Source organism: Dromaius novaehollandiae, chromosome Z, assembly GCF_036370855.1.
Source record: "Dromaius novaehollandiae isolate bDroNov1 chromosome Z, bDroNov1.hap1, whole genome shotgun sequence".
Taxonomy (NCBI): Eukaryota; Metazoa; Chordata; class Aves; order Casuariiformes; family Dromaiidae; genus Dromaius; species Dromaius novaehollandiae.
The window spans coordinates 19,796,110-19,810,428 of record NC_088132.1 but is presented as its reverse complement, the minus strand read 5'-3'; positions in this window follow the sequence as shown (position 1 = coordinate 19,810,428).

Here is a 14,319-nt window from a genome sequence, read left to right as displayed (position 1 = left end):
CAGAGGCCATGAAAGCAAAATTCGCTCTTGGAAAGTAGAATTTGCAAACAGAGTGCTAACATTGTCCACCTAAGTTGGTGTGCATGCCAGTCATCAAGAAAAGAGAAAGCTCAAATAAAAATTCTGCATGAATTTGATTTACAATATATTCTCATATAGTCTTGAAAAAGAAATACATTGACAGCCAAATGGGGCCCAGGGAACTTTTTAAGCTTAGAAGGTTTGCTGCTAGATAACCCGTGTGCTGAATAAAAAACATTCATCTCAGTTCCACATGCCATGAATTTTGCAGTGACAGTGGAACCATGATATTTCACATGGAACCTTAACTTACTTTAATGTAACCTTTTTTATGTGCTACTATTTTCAAAATAGGGAGTTAGAATCTTTTTCTTTTTTTTCCCTCAGATCCTCAGATGCCTGTTGTTTGAGCCAGAGTCTCTTAAGATGAAGTAGTATCTTCTTTGATACCAGTAAACTTGGACCGGGGTCATGTCTGCAAATGATGTCACTTTTATAGGGTGGCATTAGTAGGCATTGAAGACAATGATTCAAGAATGCTTAGAAAGCCAGATGGAAGACCAGACACCAGACTTAAAAAACAAACAAACATGCAAAAATCCCCCAAACCACAAACACACACACACAAAACCCAACTAAACCCAAAACAAAACAAGCAAAGAAAAATAAGAAAAAACAACAAAAAAACATTTGAGGAGCACCTCCCCTTCCCCCCCAACCCCAACATTCAGATTTTTTACTTTCAGAGACACAATGGGAATAGGAAGTGCTTATTTTGTTTTGTACTCCAAAATAGTTGTGTCAGATTCCCACCTGATGCAACTCCATTGACTCTTGTAATATTAAGCCAGTGGAGGATGTGGCTGGCATAAGCCTAGAATCAGAGAAGGCAAAGAGAGCTGAAGCATGTGCTGAATAAAGTGTGTGACTCTCAGTATGCACAGGTCGGAGTCAAAGGTACTGATGCAGAAAGGATCCTGTATGCAATGTAGTCAGAAGATCTACCGACTGTTACGTATGTTTTGTGTAACTCAGCTTGCTTTGGCCAGTGTTCATGTCTCAGCTACCACCAGGACATTCAGCAGCCTGTGAGATTCAGCTTGGGAGCTCCTGGTGTTGCTATGTGTCGCAACAGATGCACTTCCCTTTAAACACAGATTTCTGTTTTATTTTGTTTTCAAAGCAATTACTATTGGACCGTGCAGCTGAAAGATGAACTTCAAGTCATTCAGCCCAGCCTAAAGCCTTTGTGTTTCTGTCTATGTTTTCAGTAGTTTTAGGCAAAGATTTAGAGCATTTACCACCTTAACAGTTGTTTGGCTGCTGTTTGCATCTTACGGTGTGAGAGTGCTATGCTGGTAAGACATAACCCATTTGAGTACTATAGAAAAAGATAATTGCTCTCTGTGTTTTTTAAAAGCTTTTTTTTGATGGTAGGGGTATTTTTGTTCCCCACCAAGCTTTGGATGGATTTTTTTGCATTTTATTTGTTTGTTTGCTTGTTCATTTTTTTCACCAGCTTAATAAGAACATGAAATGCTTAGTTGTGGGACAGCATAAAGCTTAAAAGTGTGCTGTCTTTAACTTGCCTAGTGAATTCTCAGAGATGTAGTGAGAAGTGTACCCTCTCACCATGTCAGACTGGCACTCAGTGCATAGATCCTTTTTTCAGTAAGGGGAGAATGGATGAGATGGAAGGAAGAGAAGAGGAAGAACATTTTCCACAAGGCCATCTGTTTGTTAGCACTAAAGATACTTTAAGCACACATCTGCAAAGATTAAGGACATTTAACAGAGTTTATTTTTGAAAGACTCTGTTCTCAAAAGATGAAAATTATCTACTAGAAATGTAATAATTGATAAAAAAACTGATACTTGGCACACCTAGATTTTGGGAAAAAGCATCTTGTTTTTCATATTGATAAAAATGCACAGGTTTCTGCTATCTTGGTTCAAGGCTGAAACGATTAGTCATATTTGCAATCTGCCATTACATTTTGTAAATAATGATTTTTCAAAGCTAGAAAGTACTTTTATTTATTGCAAGTCACTCCTTCAGCAGAAACTCTATCAGCTAAACAGTAAATAATGTCTCAAAATGAATTTGAAAATTTAGATTTGATTCTTATTACTTTCTTTTAATTTTGCCTTGCAAAAACCTATGACTTTGGAAACTATCCTTTCTCACTCTCTTGAAACTTTTTTTCTTCAATATAAATCTATTTCTTAGTCATGCCTAAGAAAATCAAATGTAGCACACTTCATGCTGCTGCTATTGTTGTTAGCTGCTTGAAACATTATTGCTGTGGACTGTAACAGTCAGCAGAGGCTTTCAACAGACAAATGGTAAAACCTAAGACATCCTAATGATAGAAAAAATGACTATAGTCAGAGAAAACTCATACAATAGCTTCCTACAGGGCTTCATTTTGTTAACAATGTCAAAATATGGAATCACCTAAACTGAACACTGTGGTTAATTTAACGTTGTGTGAGGCCTGATACAGTTATATTATCCCATTTCCTTGAACAAAATGCTAATTATATTCTGCATTTGTAGGCCAGAATACTGTGAGAGCAGTATTAAAAAAGATGGGTTTTGAAACACAGTGACATGTAATATTTAATATACCAGCTCCTTTGAGCAGGATGGGTGAGTGATTAATTGACAAATATTATTCATGTTTCCACTACTGACAAGACTTTTGACCTCGCCATTCAAGTTCTTTTTTTTTTAATATATATTTCCTGGATATGAAATATTTAATGATCTACTTTTTTTCTGAGCTAAAGATTTGACATTTATAACATGTATGTACTATATACATGTAGCAAATTAACAAAATCTTACACACTACTTTGTGCATGTGCTCAACCTTTGGGATCACAACTAACTTTACCTTCTGGGGGAGGCCTTTAAGAGGTTAAGTCATGTTGTACATACTTATTAAATACAACAACAACAACAACAATCCTCTGACGTCTAACATTCCTACTTATATCACATATCACCAGTCATTTATCTTTCATGAATTATATCCTAGTCCTTTTACAAGAGGTGATGGTGGCTGTAAGCCTTCCACTCTAGGGATGGAGGAAGTAAATTGAGATCATTGGCTTTGGACAGCAGATTTCTGCCTGAAAAACAGTGAAAAGTGTGTCTAGTGTTCAGTCTTTTAGCACTATGCTGTTGTGTTATAAGGATAGTAAAAAATGATAAATGAAGCCTTGTCTAGTCTGAGGCAGGCAGCGATATAAGCTATGGCTGAACACTAGAACCTGCAATTAAAAAAAAAAAAGAAAGTGTTCACCAGAAAAGAAAAATGTCCAAAATAAAATATTCAAACAATAAGTCTCCATGAAACACATTTCTCTCACTATGTAAAGATACACTAATCAGCATTCCTTGGTTTGTATTAGAGAAGTAAAATCTGCAATATAATATAATTTGACTTCAGTGTTTAGAAAAAGGGAAATGATGTAATTCTTAAGTAATTCCACAGTGGCTAGATGACTTTGGCCTGTGAATTATCCTGTACACTTTGGACTAAATCTCGTCTTCTTGTGCACCAGAAAAAGTTGTTCATGCCCAATGCAGCAAACAGAATATTAAGATTAAAGGCCTGTTCTGAATTCTTCAGTCAGCACTGAAATTGTTCATCTTTGGTTCCCATTGTGCATGCTTATTTCTTTTTCAGGAGCTTATTTACCAGGAGGAAAATGGAAAAGTACCAAACAGAATATGTGGCCAAGAGATATCTATGAGGATGGACGACTCCTTCACTCCACACTGCAGATGCTCCAGATGCTTGCATGTTTTAATTCATTCTGTCAGATTTTTGGTATGCCTGTCTTAAACTCTAGTAGCAGAAAGTAAAAGTATAGTATTACCTAGACTAAATATGGAAATATATTCCAAGGGTTCCATCGGTATCGAATTATGGTAGTATTCCTTTTGCTTCCTCCACCTTAAACCCTCCAACGCCCCCCAAAAAAAGAAAAAGAAAAAAAAAAGTCAGATTTGTCTTTACTATAGTCTTCTATATCAGTTTCCTCCATTCTTGAAGTGTGGAGGATTCTCCCACATCTGGGAGAATCTTGCACATTGTTGTGGATTACACTCTGGTAAAACAAAAGGGAACGTAGCTGCCCGGAGCTCATGAGAACTTTACTGCCAGCTCTCTTCTCTGGACATTTGAAGAGAAGAAGAAAGGGCTGTTATCTTAAGAATGTTGTATTTTGGGTGCATATAAAATTTTTGAGGCCAACAAAACTAAAACGACATGCATTTTTAAGTCAGTCTGAATATAATAACCTTAGCAGATGTTCATCACTTTGTTGCTCATATGGTACTTGTAGTATGTAAGTCAAGCATAGAATGAGGTTTTATGAGGAAGCCACTATATTGCACCTAAGTTACTTTGGGTTTGATAGAATATTTTCATGTGAAGTGCATTTCTTTAATCTGATCTTGATTTAACAAATATTTATCTGATTTTATTTGGAGATGAATATGCTGAAATTCTTCTGGTATTTAGTACTGTGCAGGACCAGGCCCATAATGTGTTTGGTCCCTGCCCACAGAGAAGGTTTTTATTCTCAAAGGGTAAAGCATTCCTGGTACTATATTTTTCACCTGTGTAGCATTGCTAGAATTTCAAAGAAGAGGAACATTGATCTTCAGTAAATCAGTTTCAGAACTTTGGGATACCTAATGTGTGGCAAAAGCAAAAGACAGAACAGAAATCTTCTGCCAGTTACACAGCAAAGTATGTGTCATCAACCTAAATTATCATTAGCTTTTACTTTGACAGTATAAACCTTGTTACATTGTCAAGGTTAGAATAAATAAATAAATAAGAACAGGTGTTTATTACTATACATGCTAGCTATTACTTGGCAGCTGAGACTTCAGAGTCAAATTCTGCTCCCACTGAAGTCAGCAGGAATTTTGCCAATGCCTTTAACGTAGTAAGGAGTTGGCCTTCATTTATAAAGGAAACCGCAGAGCTAACAGTGCTAACAGTGATGTGAGAACTGCAAGGACAGATCAGTTATGACAGAAATTTGTTAAAAAACAGGACCTAGCCCTGCAGCCCTAGCGCTATCAAAATTATTTCAATGGGTAATAACTATAGAAAAAAGAAAATCAGATTTGGAAGTCATGGAGTATGGATTTCACAGGTAAACAACATATAAACTAACAAAGAAATGATGAGGGAGTTGCAAAGGATTACAGGGAAGATATGTGCACTCTTATTTTCGAAAACAGGCTGAATACCCAATGCCCAATTTTTAGTCACAATGAAAAAGATGAGGCAGTAAATAGCCAAGTTTGCAAGTGACATTACTTCTGAAAACAGAAACTCTGAGTTGTGTTTAGAATAGTATTTGCTGAAGACACAGCTGAACATCAGAGAATGAAAAACTGAGAAATTAATCCAGTACATTTCTTCATTTGCTTTTATGGACACTGTTTCATTTAGATGAATTGTAGGCATATTTTCATTACCTGATATCCATTAATTTACAAGTCTCTGACGTCTGCTTTCTGTGACCTACCAGAATGACATGTTTTTCTGAATTAAAGGGGGTAATATGCTGTGAACTAAAAATTTTCTTATAGACTCTCTATGGAACTTTTGAGTGCTATCCCTATCAACACAAGTCCTATGGTTTAGTAACTGTTGAGTTATGAACCAGTGCTGAAAGACTGAGTTCATTCACTTTTTGCTGTCTTGAAGACAATAGCAACGCTTAAGATGAAAACACCCACAACCCTGAATAGGTGGGTCAACTGAGAAAGCACTGCTGCCTCTGGAAATAGCAACACAGAGAAACAATGCTGTAAAAAGCATGCAGCCAACTAGTGTCTCACTGCTAATGTCACCCTTCAGCACACGGCAGTCACATGTGGCACAGTGAAGTTAGAGTCCATGACTTTTACTCCAAAGTACTAAATTTATCCATTAGGTCTAGTGGGAAATATCTGTAAGTATGCTAAGGTCCATTCTATATAGCTGAGCATTTATTATAGCCTATCCATTACAGGGCAATAGTGCAATACGCACTACACAACTCATTGTGAAACCTCAAAAAGTAAAAGGTTTATGCAAGTATTAATATTCTTGATCACTAGGAAATATTGTGAGAATTAATGATTCGCTGCCAGAAGATGTAAAGAAACCAACTCACTTTAGTGTGATTCACAAAAATGTGGAAAACAAGAACAGATGATAACAAGGTTATTTCTTGTTTTTGTCACCATCATTATTTAAAAGTCAATAATTCGGCTTGCAAAAACAGGGATATTTGCATCAATTGTAATTCTTGCCATAAGTTCTCAAATGCTTACCAACTTTCCTGCGTTTGGTCAAAATCTTACTTCTGATCAATAAAGAGTATGAAAAATCTGGGTCTGTTTGCTCTATGGTTTCTTACCTTTCCTTTGGAAATAGTTAATGCTAAACTCTAGGAGGCTGGTATAACTCAGCATGGCAATTCATAATTGAACAGTTCACATTTATGCCCTCTATTTTTCAGGTGAGACTGTTTTCGTGTTAATACTTATCTTCATGTAAACAGAAAGTCAGCCCTGATTTACCTTATTATGTAATATATCCATCTAAATATAATTTAACTAGAAATGTTAACATATTACAAATAATATATTATTGTATTTCAATTATAAAAAATGTTTCCAGTTATTTTTTAGCTTATGCAATTAGATATATAATCACAGCGTACTGAGCATGAGTAGGTGTAGAATCATAAGTACTTATTTATATGTATTATTTATCCTGGCATGGTGGTTAGCTTTTTGGCAACAGTGCTGAGCAAATAAGATGTCTGAGCACAGATGTCTGTGCCCAGATACTATGGTTTGGGGTCCAGTGTTACACTTGTTACCCCTTTCTGTGCCTATAAATATGTCTCTTTTACTAGACTTGAGAGAGAAAACTCAGACAGTGAGCTTTATTTGTGTTATCAGATTATGAACTAGGAAAAGAAATAGTATATCAATCCCACAGGCACAAGAAATTTCTGAAACTTCAATTTGCACTCAAACAATTCAGATGACTTTGAATTAGAAGTTAAAATTTGGCATGCACAGGCACACAGTTGTGAATGAGGATAAATGCATTTGTCATGTTTGAAGAAACTGGTTGTTCAATAACATAACTGACATTGTGAAATAGTAATTGAGAATAGGTTGCTCATTTATTACACTAAAATCACACCAAGTTTTCATTGTCAACATGTTCAGATGTAAAGAAATTCAGAAAGTAAATCTTCCTTCCTAGTGTGGTATGGTTCACCTGTGCAAATGACATTTTTCAGCAAATACAGTAATTATTGTAAGTAAAAGAATTACCTTTTTCAATAAGCGTGGAAATATTTATGCAGTATCAGAATGACTGCAGTGTGATGAGAGCTATGGAGACTTATTCATAAGTGAGATATAAGTATGAAAACCAAGTTTGTTCTTTACTTGTAAGTGTGGTGTAGCAGGATAACAAGGCAATGCCAGTATGAACAGTGCACTCTAAAGTTATTCATTCCTTTGATAGTCCAGACATTATCCAGCCATTCGTCTGCATAGATGAGATAACAGACTAGTCTGAGACAATGGACTGACTTGGAACTAGTAGATTGTCTGAACCTTCACAATTAAGTATTTGACTCTCTATCTCAGGTGCTCTTAAGATGGAAGTTTTGGACATTTCTAGAAGTTCTTCCAGGCAGCTTCTGCTGTGCCTAGTCCAATTATGCTTAGATGTGTTGATTAATGTCCTGTGTTGAGAATTTGGGCTTCCCCTCCAGAGGTTTCCCTAGGTAATTCCAGGTACAGAAGTGATCAAATTGTACATAAATAAGACTATTGTAAATAGTCAATAGAAACCACTCCTATTAAAATGGTCATATGGGACAGTCTTTTGTATCTAAGTAAGATAATAAATAGTAGTGAACTATGACTAATTAGCAATAGAAGGTTGAAGAAGGAAAATGTGGACCTGTTGCTGAATGGGATGGGTTATTTAGTGACAGTGGATATTAATGTCAGAGGTACTCAGTGCTTTCTTTGCCTCAGTCTTCACCAGCAAAGTCTCTCAGACCTCTGTGACTAGTGAAGGGGTTCACAGAGGAGAAGGCAGTGGAAGAAGATCAAGTATTATGACTTCAGAAAACTTGACCCATTAATATCAATGGGACCAAGCAGCCTTCATCCAAGGGTGCTGAGAAAGCTGGCTGACACAGGGTTGCTCTTAATCGTTTTTAAAGTCATGGAGATTAAGGGAGATCTCTGATGAATGGGAGAAGTCAAATGTCACATCCGTCTTCAAAACCCACCAAAAGAACAATCCAGGAAACTACAGACTGGTCAGCTTCACTTTCATACTAGGGAAGGTCAGGGAGTGGGTGTCCTTGAAGTGCATTTCTGGGCACGTGAATGAGACTAAATCAATGGGAAATAGCCAGGGTAGATGTACCAAAGGTAAATCATGCATGACCCACAGGATTGCCTTCTGGAAACAAACAAACAAACAAACAGAGGGGAGGGGAGGGGAGGGGAGAGGAAGGGAGGGGAGGGGAGGGGAGGGGAGGGGAGGGGAGGGGAGGGGAGGGGAGGAGAGAGGAATGGATGTCATTAACTTCAGCTTTAGCACAACTTTTGACACTTCCTCCCATAATATTCTTGTATGTACGTTAGGAAGTGATTTGAAAGGCAGGACAATCAGATGAGAGATTCTGTCATCTCTATCCCTGGAGGTTTCCAGGCCAGACTGGACAAAGCACTAAGCAGCTTTGTCTGATCTCATAGCTGGGACAACTAGCAAGAGTCTGGATTAGAGACCTCCTGAGGTCCCTGAATTGTTCTGTATTCTTGTCCTATGAGTGGTCATTCAGGACCACGGGACAGCTGTATTACAAGAATTGAGCAGAAAAATAGTTTTGTGAGCCAACCAAGCTGAAGATGCAAGAACCCTTATAACAGAAACTCCCATTGTCACCAGACAGTGGTGTCTGATCTAATTCCCCGTACAAGTGTCACCCCATGCCAAGATCCCAATAAAACAGTTATCCTTTCAATGGACACTCTGAGTATGTGTACAATAGCAGTATGAAATAGACTGTTGGTTTAGTCAATTGTAATCCTGAGGTAGACTTCAGTCTGCAAAGGCAATGTTATATTTCTTGATATTTCCTACTTTTAGAATAATTAAAATCTCAAATTCATTTAGTTTACAGCTTGATATGATTTATTTGCTAGTATCTCACATGCAAGGAGGTGCTATGATGGAATGTGTATATCTCTATATCTCAGCTTTTATTTCTTAAAGTGATTCAAACCCTTACTGTTGTGAAGACTTCACTTCAAGAAGTGTCTTAGTCTACAGATATGTCTGGGAGATTTTGTTTCAAGTTAGGAAAGGCTTCACTTTTACCTATGGCACTCACATAGGAGTTTGGAACATGTTGGCATAGCCCTTTCCAGAGATTATTTTAAAAGGAAGAAGAGAAGATCCAATAGAGGTCTGGAAACCACTAGGAATGGGAAGTGGGAATCACACTTCTATAATTTCAGGTTCCTCATTTACCCTATCATTCCAAAACTAAGGTAACAGAACAAATGTAAGCACTGCTTATGAAAGAGCTCTGAGCAACGGCCCTGAGTGGAGAAATGGACTGTATCAGCTTTGAAATAATGCAGTGAGTCAAAGATTTTTTATTGTTTTCTCCTAGCTGGAATTGTCTCCTTCATGTAATTCTTATTAAAACTTCTGCACAGAGACAGATTTGAGGTGAATTGTTTGGAAAGCAGATACTCTAAAGCCTCTTCTCTTAGAACCAAACTGCTGGTATTATATAATTAAAAAAAAAAAAAAAAAAAAGATTTAGAAAAAAACTGATCCATCTTTTCCTTTTCCTTTTTTTTTTCTTTTTAGCACAGTATGTCACACATCTTCTGGCCCATTAAAAACAATCTAATTTATTTTCCATTACAAAAGGTAATAGTAAATGCACAGTCCCAGTCTACCTCAGCTTCATGTAACTAACTTGCCTGAAATATTAGCTGCAGAGTGATTTCTTAGCTTGCAAGTCAGACAGAACTGTTTCTGAAATTTAGGTGTCTCATGACACTCCAGGCTCCTCAAGAGTTGCGGTTTTCCATCCAGAAGAAATAACAAGTATCCAAAGTTGAAAACTGTCAGGTAACTGTTTGCTTTCAGTATCTCCAGGAATGCTGTGGAAAAAGCTGTTGATGAGGTGAATGGGAACAAAGCAAAATGAGTAAAATGGTTTATCATCACAATAGGTGGCTGAAATACAGCAGGAGCTTCCTACTGTTTCACACATGATGCCTTTGCCCTGGCACAAATATACATGGTAGACTACCCTAGCAGAGAGATAATTTTGCTTGTGTCATTGCACAATAAATTAATGAGTGTCTTGGACAGCTGTGTCTGAGCTGACTTTTCTTTTGTTTGCCTCAGAGGTTTTGAAAACCTCTCTAGTGATGATGGGTAATAATTGAGTTCTTCCAGCTTCTTCCCTTCTATGCCTCTGAGATCCTTCCTCTTGTGATTGTGACCTCTCATATCCTTCTCTTATTGTTCCAGGGTATAACCATCTCTGTATTTCTATAGAGGATTCACCTCCCAGGCTTCAGCTACTGAGGAATAAATGACAGTGTGCTGTGACCTTTTTACACAAGCACTTCACAGTCTCATGTGAGTTACAATTACATTTTCTGGTTTTGGCATGTGTGGCCCCTCAAGGTTTTACACAGCTGAAGATCTGTGGCAGCTCTCTCCTGAGTATCGGAAACAAGATCACCCAGATAAACAGCAGCTGTACATTCAAGTATGGAATTATTTCTCATGCAAAACAGTATAAAAATCCTTCATGTAAAAAATCAAAATAAAGAAATATTCAGAGATGAGTGAAACATTTGATTAGTAATCCAGGTGTTAATTTGTCCATTAAAAACTCTCTCTGTTCCTAGTTTAACACTACCCATTCATAAGCTCAGGAAACTGGTAATTTGTCATTAAATAATCTAAAAAAAAACCATGGGTAGCCAACCTCTAAAATGAAGATCTGTGGGAGTTGTATGTCCCTTGTGCTAAGAAAAGAATTTCAGTGGCTGGACTTTTTGAATTAAAATCAATATATCCGAGAGAAGACACAAATCCAGAGGGAAGAAGAGACAGATTGAGCCACCTTGAGAATATCTAGAAGCTCAGGTCATATGTGTATTCACTTATTAACATATTTATTAATAACTTTTCCAGTCAGTTTTGTAACAAAACTGGAATGAGAATTTTGCTTTTGTGGTATTTCTTGTGATTCCTGTTTTGCAGACATGCTTCTGCAATATTGGAAGAAAAAAAAAGATCTGTTTAGGCAAAGAACCCAAGTGTTCATTCTAAATTTTTTTAGAGCATCATGGAGATGCAGAGATCCTACATATCAGAAGTGGAGCCCAAGAAGGGCCTTCATTAACACTGACAGAAATTAAAGCATGGCTTCTCTTAGAACTTTTCCAAAAAGAAAAAGATGCCCTCAGTTACACAGATCTTTTGCAGGTAAAATGTTTGGTCTTGACAGTCTTCTTCAGATGGCCATGTTGCATTCTTTTGGAGATCTGTGACATTTTGTCTTCAAACCAAATAAGTTATTAGAATATTTATGAAACACATTATCTAACAGAAAGAAGAAGAAAAAAAAAAGTTCGGCAACCTCACAACTGGATTTTGCTGAAGAAAAGTGAAAGAGAATGCCTAAAAATCAGCATAATAACATAAATAGCAAAATTTTTCTTGTTGTTTTGCACTCAGTGTGACTGGTTAAAAAAAGCCTCCTGTCATACCAAATCTGGCGTTCACAACAGGGTTTTAAGATATAGGGACAAGGTCATGATTGCATTGTAAAGCTTTACTGAAACTTGCATTGCATGGTACAACAGTAAGTGTTGGAAGAGTGTGTTCTACAGTTAATGCACCAGTGTGGTGAAAAATATTTGCTGAAACACCAGTTTTGCATTCTGAAATATCATTTGACACTCATTTTTGGCCCACACATTTCTAAACATGGCTTCTTTCGATCATCTTCAACACTTATCTGGAATGTGCAGATAAACATTGTGCAGACAAAAATATGCCTGCAAGGAATGCTTATTTGTTCATGATATATAGGAAGAAATAAAGCCTTTGTAGAATCCTTTAATAAAATGGTCTTATAAACTAAAACAACAGAAAAAGATAAGAAATCTATATCCTGAAAATCCCTGGATAATCCTGACCTGATTTTCTATCCTAACCAATCATACCTCATGCTATCTATACTTTGATATCGTTTTTCCTCTTTTAGTATTTTTATCTAATTTTTATTCACTTAATTATTAAAAAAGCAGTGTTCGTAATCTGCAATTTTGCTGCTAATAGAATCTTCATTCTCATGTACACTTCTTAGACTGTGCAACATTTGAACAGTGGGTTTTGGAAATATCAGCTTAAAGCTTGTGTGCTAGACAGTGCTTAAGATATTGTCAGAGAGCACAACAATAGTTTGGATGAAAGCTGTCAAGACACACTTGTCTTAGTAAAACATCTTGCACAGACCATCAATATGATGTCAAACATGGTGGATCCACCTTCAACAATGACATTATCGGACTTAGTCGGTGGTTAAGAAAATCTCTGGGAAAAAAGACATAGCAAAAATGCACAGTAAAACCATTTATTTTATGAAAGTAGAATAGAAATCAGTCTTGAATAATGTATGCATTATAGGCTTCCAGTTGACTGTGAAAACTCATTGATGAAAAAATAAGCAAACTCAGATGAAAACAAAACTGAACTACAGGAGGTGATTTTTTACCAGTTTGGAGTAGTTTTCTGATTTCTGCTAAAGTGATCAGTTTTCATTCATTCAGGTTATCAAATTATAACCTCAGAGCTTTTCCATTTCTTTGCAGCTGGTGGGTGTTTCAATTTAACTTAGGACAGAATTCAGCTCACACTTTTTGAAGGGCTTTGTTATCTTTCAGGATAAAGAATTCAGTGTAAGTGTAAGATTATTATGTAGAAGAAGAGCTGTGAACTTGGAAAGCAATTAAAAAGAACAATGTAGAAATTATCATCAGGCTCATGAACAGAATAATGAAGGGTAGTGCATCTTTTCCTGAAGCTGCAAAATGCAAATGAATGATGATGTTTATTAATAAACTATTATCAGTGCAGGCTCTGATGTGTTTGGAGATATAGAGTATTTTGAACTAAAAGATGAAATTACTGGAGCAGCGAAATGAAAAATCTCCTCAGCCTTTTTGGGGGGAATTTCAGGATTATTAATGGGAATCTGTAGGGTTAAAGATATTCAAGGAAATAAATATTTGCTGAACCAAAAGTTTTGGGTTGGTTTAAATGTTAGCATAGTAGGTTTCATTCATAAGATTTTATTAATTTTTAGGAGAAAGAAACAGAATCCATGCCCTGGACAAGTAATAAAATCACAGTATTATGTTTTAAATTCGTACATTCATTGTTCTGGATGAGCTGCTGGTAAGTATTTATCTGAGGATAGAGATGGGATTGTACCTGATATAGAAGAAGTTAGATAAGAATGTTGAAGGCAAACAAATCTTTACTCTTGCAAATCTATGCACAGATATTTCATTTTGAACTTTGTGAAATATGATTTTACTGAATTATACTAGAATACAGACTGTTTCCTGCACAGAATCTTTGTCCCCTACACCTCCAAAAAGAAAACTAGAATAACAAAATGAATTCCCATAAGTTTTTTTTTCAAACTTTATTTATATTCTCAGACAACAGTTTACATTAATTCTATGATTCTATGCTGGCATATCCATTGGTATGTCAGGCCAAACTAAGCTCTTAATTCTTCATCTCTATATTGACAAGTCTTCATAGAAGACAAAACTTCCTCTTCATGTGGAGAGAACTGTCTGAGGTCACTGCTACTTTGCTTTCTATCATTTTTGAAAGATGGTGGAGATGACTGGAGAAAGAGGAATATTGCACCCACTTCAAAAATGTAAAAACAATGATCTGAGGAACTAATGTCCTTCCTTTGATCCTTGGGGAAATTATGGAGTTCTTAGAAGCCATTTCTGGGCACATGAAGAGAAAAAGGTATTTGGGAATAAACAATGAATTTACAAGTAATAAATTATGTCATACAAACACGGTTGCCTTCTGTGGAGGAGAGCAGTGGATGTTGTATATATTGCTTATAGCAAGCCTTTTACAAGGTCTGCCTTGG